Raw genomic sequence first — 14,944 nt, 5'->3', positions numbered from 1 at the left:
GCTTCTAAACTAAATGCAAAATTCCAACCTACACAGTAATTCTCCAGGGATAGTATTTCTAGACATTGGTATTTAAATAAATAAAACAGGTATATCTACAGGAAAATATAGTATTGCTTAATCTACAATAAGCTGTCTCATATGTATTAATCTACATGTATTATATGATTTACAAAGGTAAATAAAAGGACAAGCCGGGCTGGGAGAAAATTTGCATATCTCATATTTAGTAAATAACTTGTGTTGAAAAAGTGAAAAAACTCTCAAATTTGTCAATGCAAACACACACACACAAAAGCATTAAAAATGTGAGCCAAAGTTTGAGCAGATACTTCACCAAAGAAGAAAGATGATAGCAAGTAAGTACATGAAAAGTACACAAAATTCTTAGTGATTAGGGAGGTGTAACTTAAAACCACAAGTAATACAGGCAAACCTTATTTTAATGCACTTTATCTTGCTTTGCAGATATTACATTTTTTCCAAATTGAAGATTTCTGACAACCCTGTATTGAGCAAGTCTATTTGCATCATTTTTACAATAGCATGTGCTCACTTCGTGTTTTCTGTGTCACATTTTGGTAATTTTAATAATATTTCAAATGTTTTCATTATTGCTGTATTCGTTATGGTGATCGGTGATCAGCAGTCTTTGATGTTACTATTGTAATTATTTTGTGGTCCCATAACTACAGCCATATAAGACACCAAACATAAACAACACAGAGCTATGATGGAGTTGTACAAGGAAATTTATCTTTTTTTCCTTTTTTTTTTTTTTTTTTTGAGACAGTCTCGCTCTGTCACCTGGCTGGAGTAAGGTGGAGCTATCTCAGCTCACTGCAACCTCCACTTCCTGAGTTCAAGCGATTATTCTGCCTCAGGCTCCCAAGTAGCTGAGATTACAGGCGCCTGCCATCATATCTGGCTAATTTTTGTATTTTTAGTAGAGGCAGGGTTTCACCATGTTGGCCAGGCTGGTCTCAAACTCCTGACCTAAAATGATCCACCCACCTCGGACTCCCAAACTGCTGGGTTTACAGGCATGAGCCCAGCTGATTAATCTTATTTTCATGCCTGCTAACCCAACCTCCATTGTGAAGCCCATGAATCAAGGAGTAATTTTGATTTTAAATTCTTATTATTTAATAAATACATCTTCCAAGGCTATGGCTACCAGAGAATACTGATTCTTCTGAAGGATCTGGGCCATGTCCTTTGAAATATTTTGGGAAAGGATTCAACGTTCTTAATGTCAGTAAGGATATTTGTGATTCATTAGACAAGGTCAAATTATCAACATTAACAGTAGTTTTGAAGAAGTTGTTTCCAGTCCTCACGGATTCCTTTGAGGTATTCAAGACTTCCGTGTAGGAAGTAGCTGCAGATGTGGTGAACATAGCAAGAGAATTAAAATTAGAAGAGGAGCCTGAAGATAGGACCGAACTGCTGTCATCTCATGATTAAATTTGAATAGATAAAGAGTTGCTTTTGATAGGTAAGCCAAGAAAGTGTTTTTGAGATGATGTTTGCTTCTGATGAAGATGCTGTGTCTCTCTGACCTTCAGCAACCACCACTCTGATCATTCAGCAGCTGTCACACTGAGGAAAGACTCTCCACCAACAAAAAGATTACAACTTGCTGAAGACTCAAATGATTGCTGTCATTTTCAAGTAGTAAAGTATTTTTAATTAAGGTATGTGCATTGGTTGTTTTAGACATAATATTATTGCACACTTAATAAAATACAATGCAATGTAAACGGCTTTTTTGTTTTGTTTCTTGTTTTTTATTTTTTTATTTTTTATTTTATTTTATTTCATTATACTTTAAGTTCTAGGGTACATGTGCACAACATGCAGGTTTGTTATGTATGTATACATGTGCCATGTTGGTGTGCTGCACTCATTAACTTGTCATTTGCATTAGGTATATCTCCTAATGCTCTCCCTCCCCACATCCCCACCCCACCACAGGCCCCGGTGTGTGATGTTCCCCTTTCTGTGTCCAAGTGTTCTCATTGTTCAATTCCCACCTGTAAGTGAGAACATGCGGTGTTTGGTTTCTTGTCCTTGCGATAGTTTGCTCATAATGATGGTTTCCAGCTTCATCTACATCCCTACAAAGGACATGAACTCATCCTTTTTTATGGCTGCATAGAATTCCATGGTGTATATGTGCCACATTTTTTTTAATCCAGTCTATCATTGATGGACATCTGGCTTGGTTCCAAGTCTTTGTTATTGCTCAAGGATCTAGAACTAGAAATACCATTTGACCCAGCCATCCCATTACGGGGTATATACCCAAAGGATTATAAATCATGCTGCTATAAAGACACGTGCACACATATGTAAACAGCTTTTTATGTGTACTGGGAAACCAAAAAAAAACTTGTGTGCCTTGCTGTATTGTCATTTTCATTTTATTGTGGTGGTTTGGAATCGAACCCTCGATATATATGAATAATGCCTGCAACTGTATTCTGACTTTATTTTTTTCACCTTTATATTCCTGTATAATATCCTTGATATTCCCATATACTGTCAGTAATAACAATAATTATGCATAATAAATCTGACATAACTGTAATATTTGGGTTTTTTTTTTCAAAACAGTATAATGTCACAACAATCACAGATACAGAAAACTCTGCTAAATTTTATTAATAAGGATTTTGTAAAAAGTTAATCAAAGTAACAAATAAGAAAAGTGGCTATCAGTCTACTCATTTTTATGGCAGAAAATGGTCTCAAACTGTTGACATTTCAATATCTCAGATTCCAAGTGATTCTGGAAGCTCCAAACCAAAACACTGCATTATTTACATTCATAGTTTGCTTGCTTTTGAGGAAAATGACATCTGTGCAATTTTTTCATTCCAAAACACATTAATTTGTACATAGGCTGAATTTAGAGCTGGAAAATCTAATGCAGAATACTACTCCTATACTGTCAAGTCAAATGAAACATACTAAAATTAAAAATATGAATTTTCTAGTAGACATAATCTACATGAATGAGGACAGATCAATGCTTTATACTATGCATATATGTCAATTTTATACTCAAATTCCTTAAAATATTATTTTAATTTTTAAATGATAGTTTAAAATGACATTATTCTTTTATGGTTAGCATATTATTCTTTTTAGGTTGGCATGAAATTCTGCGTTTTTTTTTTTGTTTTTTTTTTTTTGAGAGGGAGTCTTGCTCTGTCACCCAGGCCGAAGTGCAGTGGAGCAATCTCGGCTCACTGCAATCTCTGCCTCCCAGGTTCAAGCGTTCTCTTGCCTTGGTTTCCCGAGTAGCTGGGATTACAGGAACCTGACACCACGCCTGGCTAATTTTTATAGTTTTAGTAGAGATGGGGTTTTGCCATGCTGGCCAGGCTGGTCTCAAACTCCTAGCCTCAGGTGATCCACCTGCCTCGACCTCCCAAAGTGTTGGGATTACAGGCATGAGCCACTGTGCCTGGCCTCTGTGAGATTTTGTTGTTGCAGTTTTTGTTTTTGTTTTGTGACGGAGTCTCACTCTGTCACCCAGGCTGGAGTGCTGTGTCGCGATCTTGGCTCACTGCAAGCTCCACCTCCCAGACTCAAGTGATTCTCCTGCCTCAACCTCCAGAGTAGCTGGGACTACAGGCGCGTGCCACCGCGCCCGGTTAATGTTTTGTATTTTTAATAGAAACTGGCTTCACCGTATTAGCCAGGATGGTCTCAATCTCCTGACCTCGTGATCCGCCCGCCTTGGCCTCCCAAAGTGCTGGGATTCAGGACGTGAGCCACGGCGCCCGGCCTTCTGTGAGTTTTAATGCATGCAGAGATTCATGTGTCCATCACCATAAACCCAGATACAGAAAAATTTCTTCACCCCAAATACTCATTCATCTTAACTCTTCACAGTCAAACTCTCCCTTCACTGCTGACCCCTGGCAACACTGATTGTTCTCCATTTCTATAGAGTTGTCATTTCTGGAAATTCATAAAAATTGAATTATACCATATTCAACATTTTGAGTTTGCCTTCTTCAATTTAGCATTATGTAATCTGCTAAGTTACACAAAACTGTTAGTGATTAGGGAGGTGTAACTTAAAACCACAAGTCATACAAGCACACCTTACTTTAATGCACTTTGCTTTATTGTGCTTTGCAGATACTACCTTTTTTACAGATTGAAGGTTTCTGACAGCCCTGCATTGGCCAAGTCTATCAGCACCATTTTCCCATAAATATGCCCTCTTCCAAGTCATTGTCTGTGCCCATATTTTGTTTCTTTTTTGTTACTGAATGGTATTCCAATGAATGTATGTACTACAGTTGCTTATTTATTCTTTTTTCGAAAGACATTTATCTTATCTCCAGTTTGGAGAAGGAAATAATGTTTCTATGAACATTCAAATACAGGTTTTTGTGTGACATAATTTTGTTTTAGTCTCAGTGGAATTTCTGGTCACATTGTAAGTACATGCTTGACTTTATAAACAACTGATGAACTGATTTCCATGTTGGGTATACCATTTTCTATTCTCACCAAAAAGTATGGCAAACAGTTGTTCTACATTCTTGTCAGCTTTTGGTAACATTTTGTATTACTAGGGTTGTTTCATTTTGTTTTGTTTTGTTTTAGCCATTCTAATAGGTATATATTAGTTATCATAGGTTATACCTCAGAGATATCACAAGTGAAAAAGACAGGTGGTGCATGCTTCTGTGAAAAAAATAAAATATCCCTGAAGGGTCATATGTAATAGCTAATATTTTCATATGCTTATAAATGTTAATATTTTAAATGGTACCAATGAAAAACAAGTTATATATCTAAATGAAATATTTAAATTAGATATGCACTTTTAAATGAGTTTAGGGCATACTTTATTTTAATAATTGAAACAAATATTTCAATTTGTTGGAAATTAAAAGTTCTTACATTATTTCTTTTTATAAATGGAGCACTGATCATTCTCTGCATATTTTGAATAAACTATTTTAAGTCATTTTTTCTCCAGTGTTTTCCTCTCATTACCAAATCAAAGGAGAAATACAAAAAAATTTATCAAATATATGTATGGATAAAATTCACATTTAGATTTCTTTTCATAAAATATCATATAATTAAATATATTTATTTTGATAATAATGAGACAGTTTTGGCAAAGTGCTTCAACATGTAGATTTTTTTTGCATTAATTATTCTTTTCCTAATAAGGCAAGTATTTTTAGAGAAGGGATATAGAATAGTGGTTAACTATGTTAACAGCTTAGCTCTGCTATGTCATAAACATGTGACTATAAATGAATTATTTAACCACTCAGTCTTAGGTTTTTCATCTCTGAAATGGAGATAATAATTGTATATGTCTCATGAAGTTTTATGAGAAGTGGATATGTGGTATAGAGCAATATGTGATAAAAATCATTTATTGGTATTAAAATCCAGTTGTGTTACATATTCACCAAATGTTTAAAATTGATGAATATATAAGAATGCCAGAAAGTGACCATATCAGTCCTGTATCCTATCAATTTGCAGGCAGCTTGATTTTTCTTCAGCAATTATACTACTTAGTTTAAAATGCGTAATAAAATTTGGAAACCATTGCTTTCCATGTTTGCTCTCTATCTTTGGTTATGAATTTAACGCTTTCAAATGTTCCAGAGTAGACGCCTTAAAGGAGAGAAAAATAGAAGCATTAGCATCAGACATTCAGCTCTAAAATCTGCTTTCTGGAAACACTTGATGTTCTTTTCCATGGTATTTAGGTTATGTTTGCTTAATAAATAAAACTACCAGTCACTTCAGTCAACAACCTAGTTATTAGGCAACCCAGAAGGGGAAAAATAACAAATTGTATTCATCCTTTCAAAATTTTGCTTTGCCATGATAAGTAGGTATTATGAATTCGAGAGACATATTTAATCTCTGAGAACTATTATTTTACATATTTATAATAAATTGCTATTTAAAATAGTATTTGATATAAAAGGATAATTTTTGTGTTACTTTTAAAAGTAGTTTTACATTTCACCCCGTTATGTTTTCATCAATTAATGACTTGTAGAATATTCTTATTTATAACATTGGCTTTACAATATCAGTGAATTCTTCTGGGGCTCAGTAAAACTAACGATAAAGAGAGCGTAGTCTGGAGCTTTCAGTTAATTTCAAGGTCTTCTATTCACATCCTAAATAAAAGAACTTTGGAAATTTACTGAAATTCTCTAAGATCCTGTAAGAGAATTATAGAGATGGTGACTTTCTCTTATTATAGAATAAGGTGAGAATGTCTCTTCTTTATGTCATCCTATGACTCTCCGCTTTTTTAAAATAGTTTCTACTTCAATCAAGAAAGCTGTTAGATTATTATTTTTTGTATCGTGGATATTTTTTCCTTTCATTGCTGAAGTTGCCTAGTCAGAAGTCACAGGGAGAATCTGTTGCATTCCTGTAATAACTACAATCTATCTCCATGTTTCTTTTCCTACTGATCAAGTAATTATCATAAATTTTTTCAGAGGCAGCATTTATTTTGTGCTTATTCTTAACTCCTTAGCCTTAAGAAATTTGTCTAAAGTTTTGCTATAACTCCAGAGTGTTTTTTCCTGCCCCTAAACTAGGAGTTTACTTGGGCTCCAATTCTTTCTAGCTTCTTCTACAGAAACCCTCTCTTAATGGAGAACTATATCAGCTCCTTCATGGTTCTCTCAGGTAAATTGGAAGGCTTTCTGGAAACTATTTATTTTATAAATCAAATATGCACTGGCCTGGGCTTAATGAATCCTTCCTGAAAACTCAATCTTTAAAGCCAAATCCTGCTTTTCAGTATCTGAACCTGATTAAGCTGAGTGCATCTCAACACGGATCTGTGAGTTCTATTACCATGATTTGAGATCAGGAACATATAACATGGCTTTGTCTTCCAAATGCTGAGTGCAGGATTCTAGTCTACTCTTGGGATGCCCTACCTTCTAGGATAGTTGCAATAAGGATAGCAGTAAAGGCAGATAGACGCCCCGGTCCCAGACCAGCTAATGCTGGACACTGAGAGTAACAGCTTGCTGTATTTCCAACTCTTGGTTTGTTCCAGATAGTAATGCTGATGAGTAAGAAAATAAAACACAATATTTGTATGAAATTATGTGATTAGTTATCTACATTAACTTTCCCAGAGTTAATGGGAGAAACTGCAGGCCAGATATACCCAGAAATGCTTTAGCACACAGGTTCATATTATTTATCCTTTTAAAACACTTATGAAAGAAGTCATTGTCTGTCACACATGTCCCACTATCTTTCTCCATAGACTTTCAACCAGGAAGGAGCTAGTTTGTCCATTCATGAATTTACATTATTCTCGGGCTGAGAGATGAAATTCTTCCAGGCACTTTGTAACTCCGGTGCTTAACAGACACAAGTGAAAGACTTCCCTGGATTAAACAATAAATCCTCAATGCAGAAACTATAGATTCTCACCTGCTAAATTTAATTAAACATGATCTAATAATAGTTCACTAATCAAAAATCAGATTATTATGCCTAAGAATTAATATAACGAATAAACAGGAATGTGTTTGTGCTCAAAGCTGTCAAAGCCTTTATTTTCAAAAATAGGATATAAAATTACCATGGATAAACCAAGTAAATATATAACAAATTTTGTTGACAACTTGAGAAAATAGAACCACTTACAATGACCAAGAAGTAGAAAAAAGTATATAATTCTGGATATGAAAAATTAACTCAGAAACAAACATCAATTAATGGATAAAGCACCAGATTAGTCACAAAGGAATAAAAATTCTGTTAATTGACAATATATTTTAAAAGATTATCGACAATACACTTTGAAGAAAATAAAAAACTTTAAATATGAAAGAATAGTCAGACGAAAAGGATTAGGAATTGAAAAGGCTTGAAACGGAAAGTGAATCAGTGTGTGAATTTTCCAGACTGAATAAAAGATACGAAACTAGAGCTAAAAGAACATAAATAGAAAATAAATAAAAATAAAATGAATAAAAAATCAACTAGAAAATAAATAAAAATCAACTATTTTGTGTACAAATCTAAGCTGAAACATTATCAAAATGAAGGCAAAAATACTACATTAAAATCAATCAGGGAAAAAAGGAAGATTAACCACCACCACAACAAAAAACAATGTGATGGCCAGGAAGTTTTTAAAAGCGATAATATAAAGGAAAAGTAGGATAATAACTGTAAAGAGCTGAGAATAAATAACTGTCTACTTAGATTATCTGCTCCTGAAATTATTTGTCAATCATGAGGGTAAAAAATACACTGCAAATAATCAAAACCACTTTATTTTTGTCAAGATAATATTAAAGAAAGATAATTTAATGAACGCACTACAGGAAGTGCCTAAATTTATATACTGACTGAATAATACAAGTATACAAATGATGATGAGGAGGGAGGAAGAATAACAATGATATTTATAATTGTGAGGTTAAAAAGTGTAGTAAGTAATACTACAATGATGTATAACAAAAACGTAAACTAGTTGGAGGTGATCAGACTTAAGTATTTGTAGTGTCTTTTAATTGGAGGGGATTAACAGTAGTGATTTTGAAGTATTTAAATTTTAAAATATCAAGCACGATATTTACTCAAGGAATATTAGCTTAGTGTACCAATAAATCATTTTAAATCACCATGTTAATTCATGTGATCACCTCTGAAGGTGAAGAAAATGTATTTGAAAAAATTTAGTACACATTTGAAATCCAAAAAATAAAATCAGAATAACAAATTATTAGAATTAACAGGAGGGATTTCTACAAATTTTATTGAAATAAAATAAATACTCCCAAAATAGATTTCACTTGTGCATACATCTAACATAAAATTAGCATAGTTTGGCCGGGTGCGGTGGCTCACACCTGTAATCCCAGCACTCTGGGAGGCCGAGGCAGACGGATCATAAGCTCAAGAGATGGAGACCATCCTGACTAACATGGTGAAACTCCATCTCTACTAAAAATACAAAAAAAAAATTAGCTGGGCGTGGCAGCAGGTGCCTGTAGTCCCAGCTGCTGGGGAGGCTGAGGCAGGAGAATGGCATGAACGTAGGAGGCGGAGTTTGCTGTGAGCCGAGATCGCTCCACTGAACTCCAGCATGGGTGACAGAGCAAAACTCCATCTCAAAAAAAAAAATTAGCATAGTTTAAATGATGATATAATAATGGCCAATAGTTGCACAAATACAACAAAAGTTCAATGTACTAAAGAATATTTTTAACAAGGTACATTAAGAAACTCTTTTAACAACAATATAGCATTTTATAAAAATACATAATAAACAAGCTAAATTAATGAGAGATACATCATGCTCATGTACAGGAAAGCATGTGAATTATTCCAAAATTGGACTACAGACTGGAAAAACTTTTAGTGAAAATCTCAATATGCCTTTTTGGAATTTGACAAAATAAAGTCAGCATATATGTGAATGATCAAATAATAAGAATTGTCAAGATGTATAACAATCATCTTTCAGTAGTTTAAACTTAAATATGAAAAGCAAAGTTATAAACACTTCAAAACATATTACCCTATTTTTATATCTATAGGTAAACAAGTGTTTTAAAAGTAAACATAAAAAGCAACAATCCTAAAAGAAATGACTTACTATTATTACGGCAATCTTAAAAATAACATTCTTGATTTATGGAAGAACATTATATACAAAGGAATTAAAGCAGTCATAAATGGGAGTAATTGCTATTTCCATGGATTTCAGATTCAAAATTTCTGAAATGCTTAGACATATCTTTTTGCCTAAGCAGGCTATTGTCACCAGTTTACATGCCACAGTTTTCTTAAAATAATCTGGAGGGAAGTTTTCCAGAACAAAATTATGATGTTACATTGGAATCCTTCAAGTGTACATCAGTTCCTTTTCATTCAAGTTCTCTCAACTTATCTCAAAAATTGGACAGGACCTAAGATTTAGATTAATGGCTCAATTCTGGTATGTGTTTCAAAACTAAAGTTATTTGGTAGGATTCATTCTTACATGAATCAAATAAATAATGTAACTTTCTTATTTCCTTCTTTTCAAAATCCCCATAATTGATCATTCATTGCCAGTGAAAATTATGTATACTTGTCTTTTCTGCAGATGTGATTATTATCTCCACCCTATTTTTCATCAGGGTGATGACATTATGTTTATTCTGGCTTTGGAGCATCTATAGGTAGGGCATATCTCTGGGACAAAATGTTGTTTTTAAAATCACAATGTTAGGCATCAAATGGATTGCTGATGTGCTGTAATGTCAACACACTCAGTTCTTTTAGTCAGACAGACATGGTCTGAGCTAACTCAAGTCCACTGGCCAGTCTCCTTTGGACACAATCCACTTTCTTGTCTTACCTTGACATGCTATACCCATTTTACAAATAATATTTTCTACATGTGCCATGAAATCAGAAAAACTGAGAAGCACCGTGTTGGGTCATCCTGTATTTCTACTATCCACTGGTATTGCTGAGATCAGAAAAAACACTGTAATTGTAATGCTGCCCCAAGAATTTCTAAGACAGCAGAATTAAGCAAAACAAAACCAAAAAATTCTGGCATTCTATAGCTGAATCTATTCTTTACCATAAGTGGGGGAAGAAAGATTCTTCAAGGACATACTTAAAAGTGGCTTTATGAGACATACATAGTGATATGGTTTGGAACTGTGCCCCCACCCAAGTCTCATGTTCAATTGTAATCCCCAGTGTTGGAGGTTGACCTAGTGGGAGGCGATTGGATCATCGGGGCGGTTCCTGATTGTTCAGCACCATTCCCCAGCGCTGTTCTTGTGATAGAGTTCTCATGAGATCTGGTTGTTTAAAAGTGTGTAGCCGTATGTTTATTGCAGCACTACTCACAATAGCAAAGACTTGGAACCAACCCAAATGTCCAAAAATGATAGACTGGATTCAGAAAATGTGGCACATATACACCATGGAATACTATGCAGCCATAAAAAACGATGAGTTCATGTCGTTTGTAGGGACATGGATGAAGCTGGAAACCATCATTCTGAGTAAACTATTGCAAAGACAAAAAACTGAACACTGCATGTTCTCACTCATAGGTGGGAATTGAACAATGAGAACACTTGGACACAGGAAGGGGAACATCACATACTGGGGCCTGTTGTGGGGTAGGGGTAGGGGTGAGGGATAGCATTAGGAGATATACCTAATGTAAATGATGAGTTAATGGGTGCAGCACACCAACATGGCACATGTATACATACATAACAAACCTACACGTTGTGCACATGTACCCTAGAACTTAAAGTATAATATATATATATATATATAATAAAAATTAAAAAATAAAAATAAAAGTGTGTGGCACCTCTCTCCCACCTCTCTTCTTCCTGCTTTGGCCATATTGAAGTGCTGGCTCCTCCTTCACCTCCCACCATGATTGTAAGCTTCCTGAGGCCTCCTCAGCCATGTTTCCTGTCCAGCCTGTAGAAACATGAGCCAAATAAACCTCTTTTCTTTATAAATTACCTAGTCTCAAGTATTTCTTTAAAGCAGTATGAGAACAAACTAATATACATAGTTACTAAAAACTGGCATTTAACTTTTAATATCCTTTATCTTAAATTGACAAACTATTTCTAACATTTAGATGCCCTTTGAGGTGGACCAGTGTTAGATTAAGGCCCACATAAATCGAATGGCAATCTGGTGATATCATATTTTTGTGCTTACCCCAAACAAAATTATTCCATCTAGCATTTTGAATTTTGGCTTACTACAAAATTGTTTCCCACCTTCCTTGCTCAAATATCCTTTTAAATCATTACTAATAACACTCTTCAGGTTGTGACTCTGATTGCTACACAAAATCTTCATTGAACTCCAAGAGCAGGTTGATTCCAGGTGTCCATGGGCATTTGGTCAATAGCAGAAGACTTCGTTTTCTTTTCATTAAAGTAGTGACTCCCTATGTGAATAAAAACATTTTTTTGCACTTTGGTCTGAGAGAAGTTTTTAGGTCTTTAACATGTGCCAAATATTCTGGTTTTTACTTTTTGAGTTATTTTCTTTTTAATTGTTCTCTTAACTTTCTCAAAAGAGCAACACTGATGGTTTGAATTCAACCATAAGTCAGTAAGTAACCTGTGCAAACATTCTATGAATTAAAATGTTGGCAGTCAGTCCTGCGACTACAAAACTAAAATACTGTCCTATCAAGATCACATAAATATGCTAAAGTTAATTCTGCACCTGGGGTGCGGCAATTCTAGATGTGAGATCTTTTGTGTAATTATTTGTTCATGCAATTAGAGTGACCGTCTTACTCATTCCTCAAGGATCTTAACACACATCTTCTTTGTATCACCCTTCTATCTTTTGTGATTGTGAAATCTGGTACTTTCATTCCATACTGATTGACATAAAACTGCAATATAGCACCAGTATATATAAGGTTATTATTTATATCGATTCTCACATTTTATTTTTTCTCATTTTCTATTTATTTTCATACTTCATTTTATCTCTACTTTTTTATCTAAATAGCTCCACTTTTTTGGAAAATGCTCTTTCTGTGGGTCTCCTAGAGAGTACTTTCTCATATTTATTCCATGTCCTTGTGCCAAATAAGTGCTGTAGAAGAAAAGAAGGGGCGTGTTCTCCATGTTCATGATCTGACATAGTTAGGTTTTGCCTCCATGAAGCTAAAAGCCTAACAAGCTAATGTAGATTTTCTAGTCATCTTGATATTACTGGTTCCTAACAAGTACTCTACAATTCTTCCACAATCATTAATCAAGCTCTTACTTATAATGAAGTTTTCCTCTTTTGTATTTTCTAACAACAAAATGGCATTTAAAATTCAAAAAACCTTCAACATGAAATTTGTCATCAAACTCCTGAAGATACCTTATCCAAAAACAGTCTGTGCTTTCTTGCTACCCAGTTACAAAATGACACATTTATCTTCCTGGTTATACAAAAACTTGAAATCAATTTTGATTTTGCCTTACACCCTTGCACTTCACCATCACCAACTAATATATCTTATAATTTTGACTGAATAGTTGTAGAATTTCTTCTGTTTTAAATTGTCCAAACTCTCTTAAGCCTAGCTATATGGTTACTTTATTTTAGGCATATTCATTAAGGAAAATATAATGTGTATTATGAATAACAATAAAATAGTGCTATTTAGAATAATCCTTTGTTTTCATTGCTCTGATTCTAAGACAAGGTATTTTCACTCTGTGTATACCCTTAAAATTTCCCTTGCAGTGTATTAAACTGTGAGAAATATACTGATGATAGTCTCCTTGGAATGAGAGCAGCAACAGCTGTTATTTGATATGATCATATATGAAAAGTGACTGCCTTTGAGTTATGTCTCAATGTGTGATGGAAAGGAAGAGGACATTTTCACATCCTTACACCATAAATAAGACTCAGTCTTCTCTAAGAAAAATTTATTGTTCATCATCAAGTCAGAGTGAGACAAAGACGAAGGGACATTTTATTTTAATGTGACTTTTCTTTTTCTTAAAAGTAAATCAGAAAACTGAAGTTCTTTACAGGACACAGTATCTGAAAATTATTTAGGTATCATATTTTTATTACTTGATCTCAATGACCAGTACAATATTAACTGTGATATGGTGCATATTTTAATTCAAATTAGATAAATAGCTAAGTTGAGACTTTTACCTCACTTTTCATTCAAAAAAATAGCATATGTTTTCCATTTTATTGCCTTAAGGAGATACAAAGGCAATTCTAAAACACAACCAATATTATTCTTTGGTACAGCACTACTGCCAATTCTCTTGTTCCTGTTCTCAGTGTGTTTTGCCTAGAATATCCATAAAACTCTTCTTTTATTTCTTTTTCATAGCTCTCCCATAGGGTCTGATAATATGTCACTTTCCAAGCAAACAAACAAAGAGAAGCAATGGCAACAAATTTGTCAGTGTCTTTTTTCACACCTCAATTGTAGTTTCCTGATATTTAATTTTCTGCTTGAACTAACCTCACTCAACATTCTCAGTTTTATCTTTTTTCTTTTTAAATGTTTTTAGTTAACGAATGAAAAATATGTATGTTTATGTTGTACAATGCAATTTTTCAATATTATGTGTACATTGCAAAAGGTTAAGTCAAGGTAATTAACATATCCATTACCTCACATACTTATTACTTTTGTAAGGTAAGAAAATTTCAAATCTACTCACTTGGTGTACAGACACTGTTACTCATAGCAGTCACCATATTGTAAGTAGATCTCCCAAATGTAACTGTCTAACTTAACGTCATATCTAGCTGAAATTTTGAATCCCTTGACCAACATTTCCCCAGACCACCCCAGTCCTGGCAACCACCATTCTACTCTCTGATTTATAAGTTCAATTTTGTTAGATTCCACATATAAGTGAGATCATACAATATTTGTATTTCTATGCCTGCTTTAATTCATTTAACATAATGTCCTCTAGTTTCATCATGTTGTTGCAAATGACAGGATTTCCTTCCTTTCAAAATATGCTTTATCTTTTTCTAATTCCTTTAATGAAGTCCAGGACCTATGCAAAATAAACTGCTTCTTATGTTTTTGGGCTTTCCATGTCTCCATTGATTCTATACACATGTTTCTTAGTCTTCATTCATCTCCCTTCACCATAATCTGCTTAAACTTTAAAGCTTATCTCAATTAATCCAAAATATTTTTTGATCTTTCACAACCTATGACAAAATGATTTCTTCTCTAAATAATACATGACTCTGTTTAACTGCTGACTATTTTATGACCCATAGTTTTCTACCTGTGGTATATTTTTGTCCATATTTTATTAACTACTTTGTATTTCAAAATCTTGCAAAATATGTTTTATCTAAATATCATTTATAGGTCTCATACTGAACATAATAGATA

This window comes from Pan paniscus, chromosome 4, assembly GCF_029289425.2.
Source record: "Pan paniscus chromosome 4, NHGRI_mPanPan1-v2.0_pri, whole genome shotgun sequence".
NCBI lineage: Eukaryota > Metazoa > Chordata > Mammalia > Primates > Hominidae > Pan > Pan paniscus.
Note: the sequence above shows the minus strand (reverse complement) of the source record.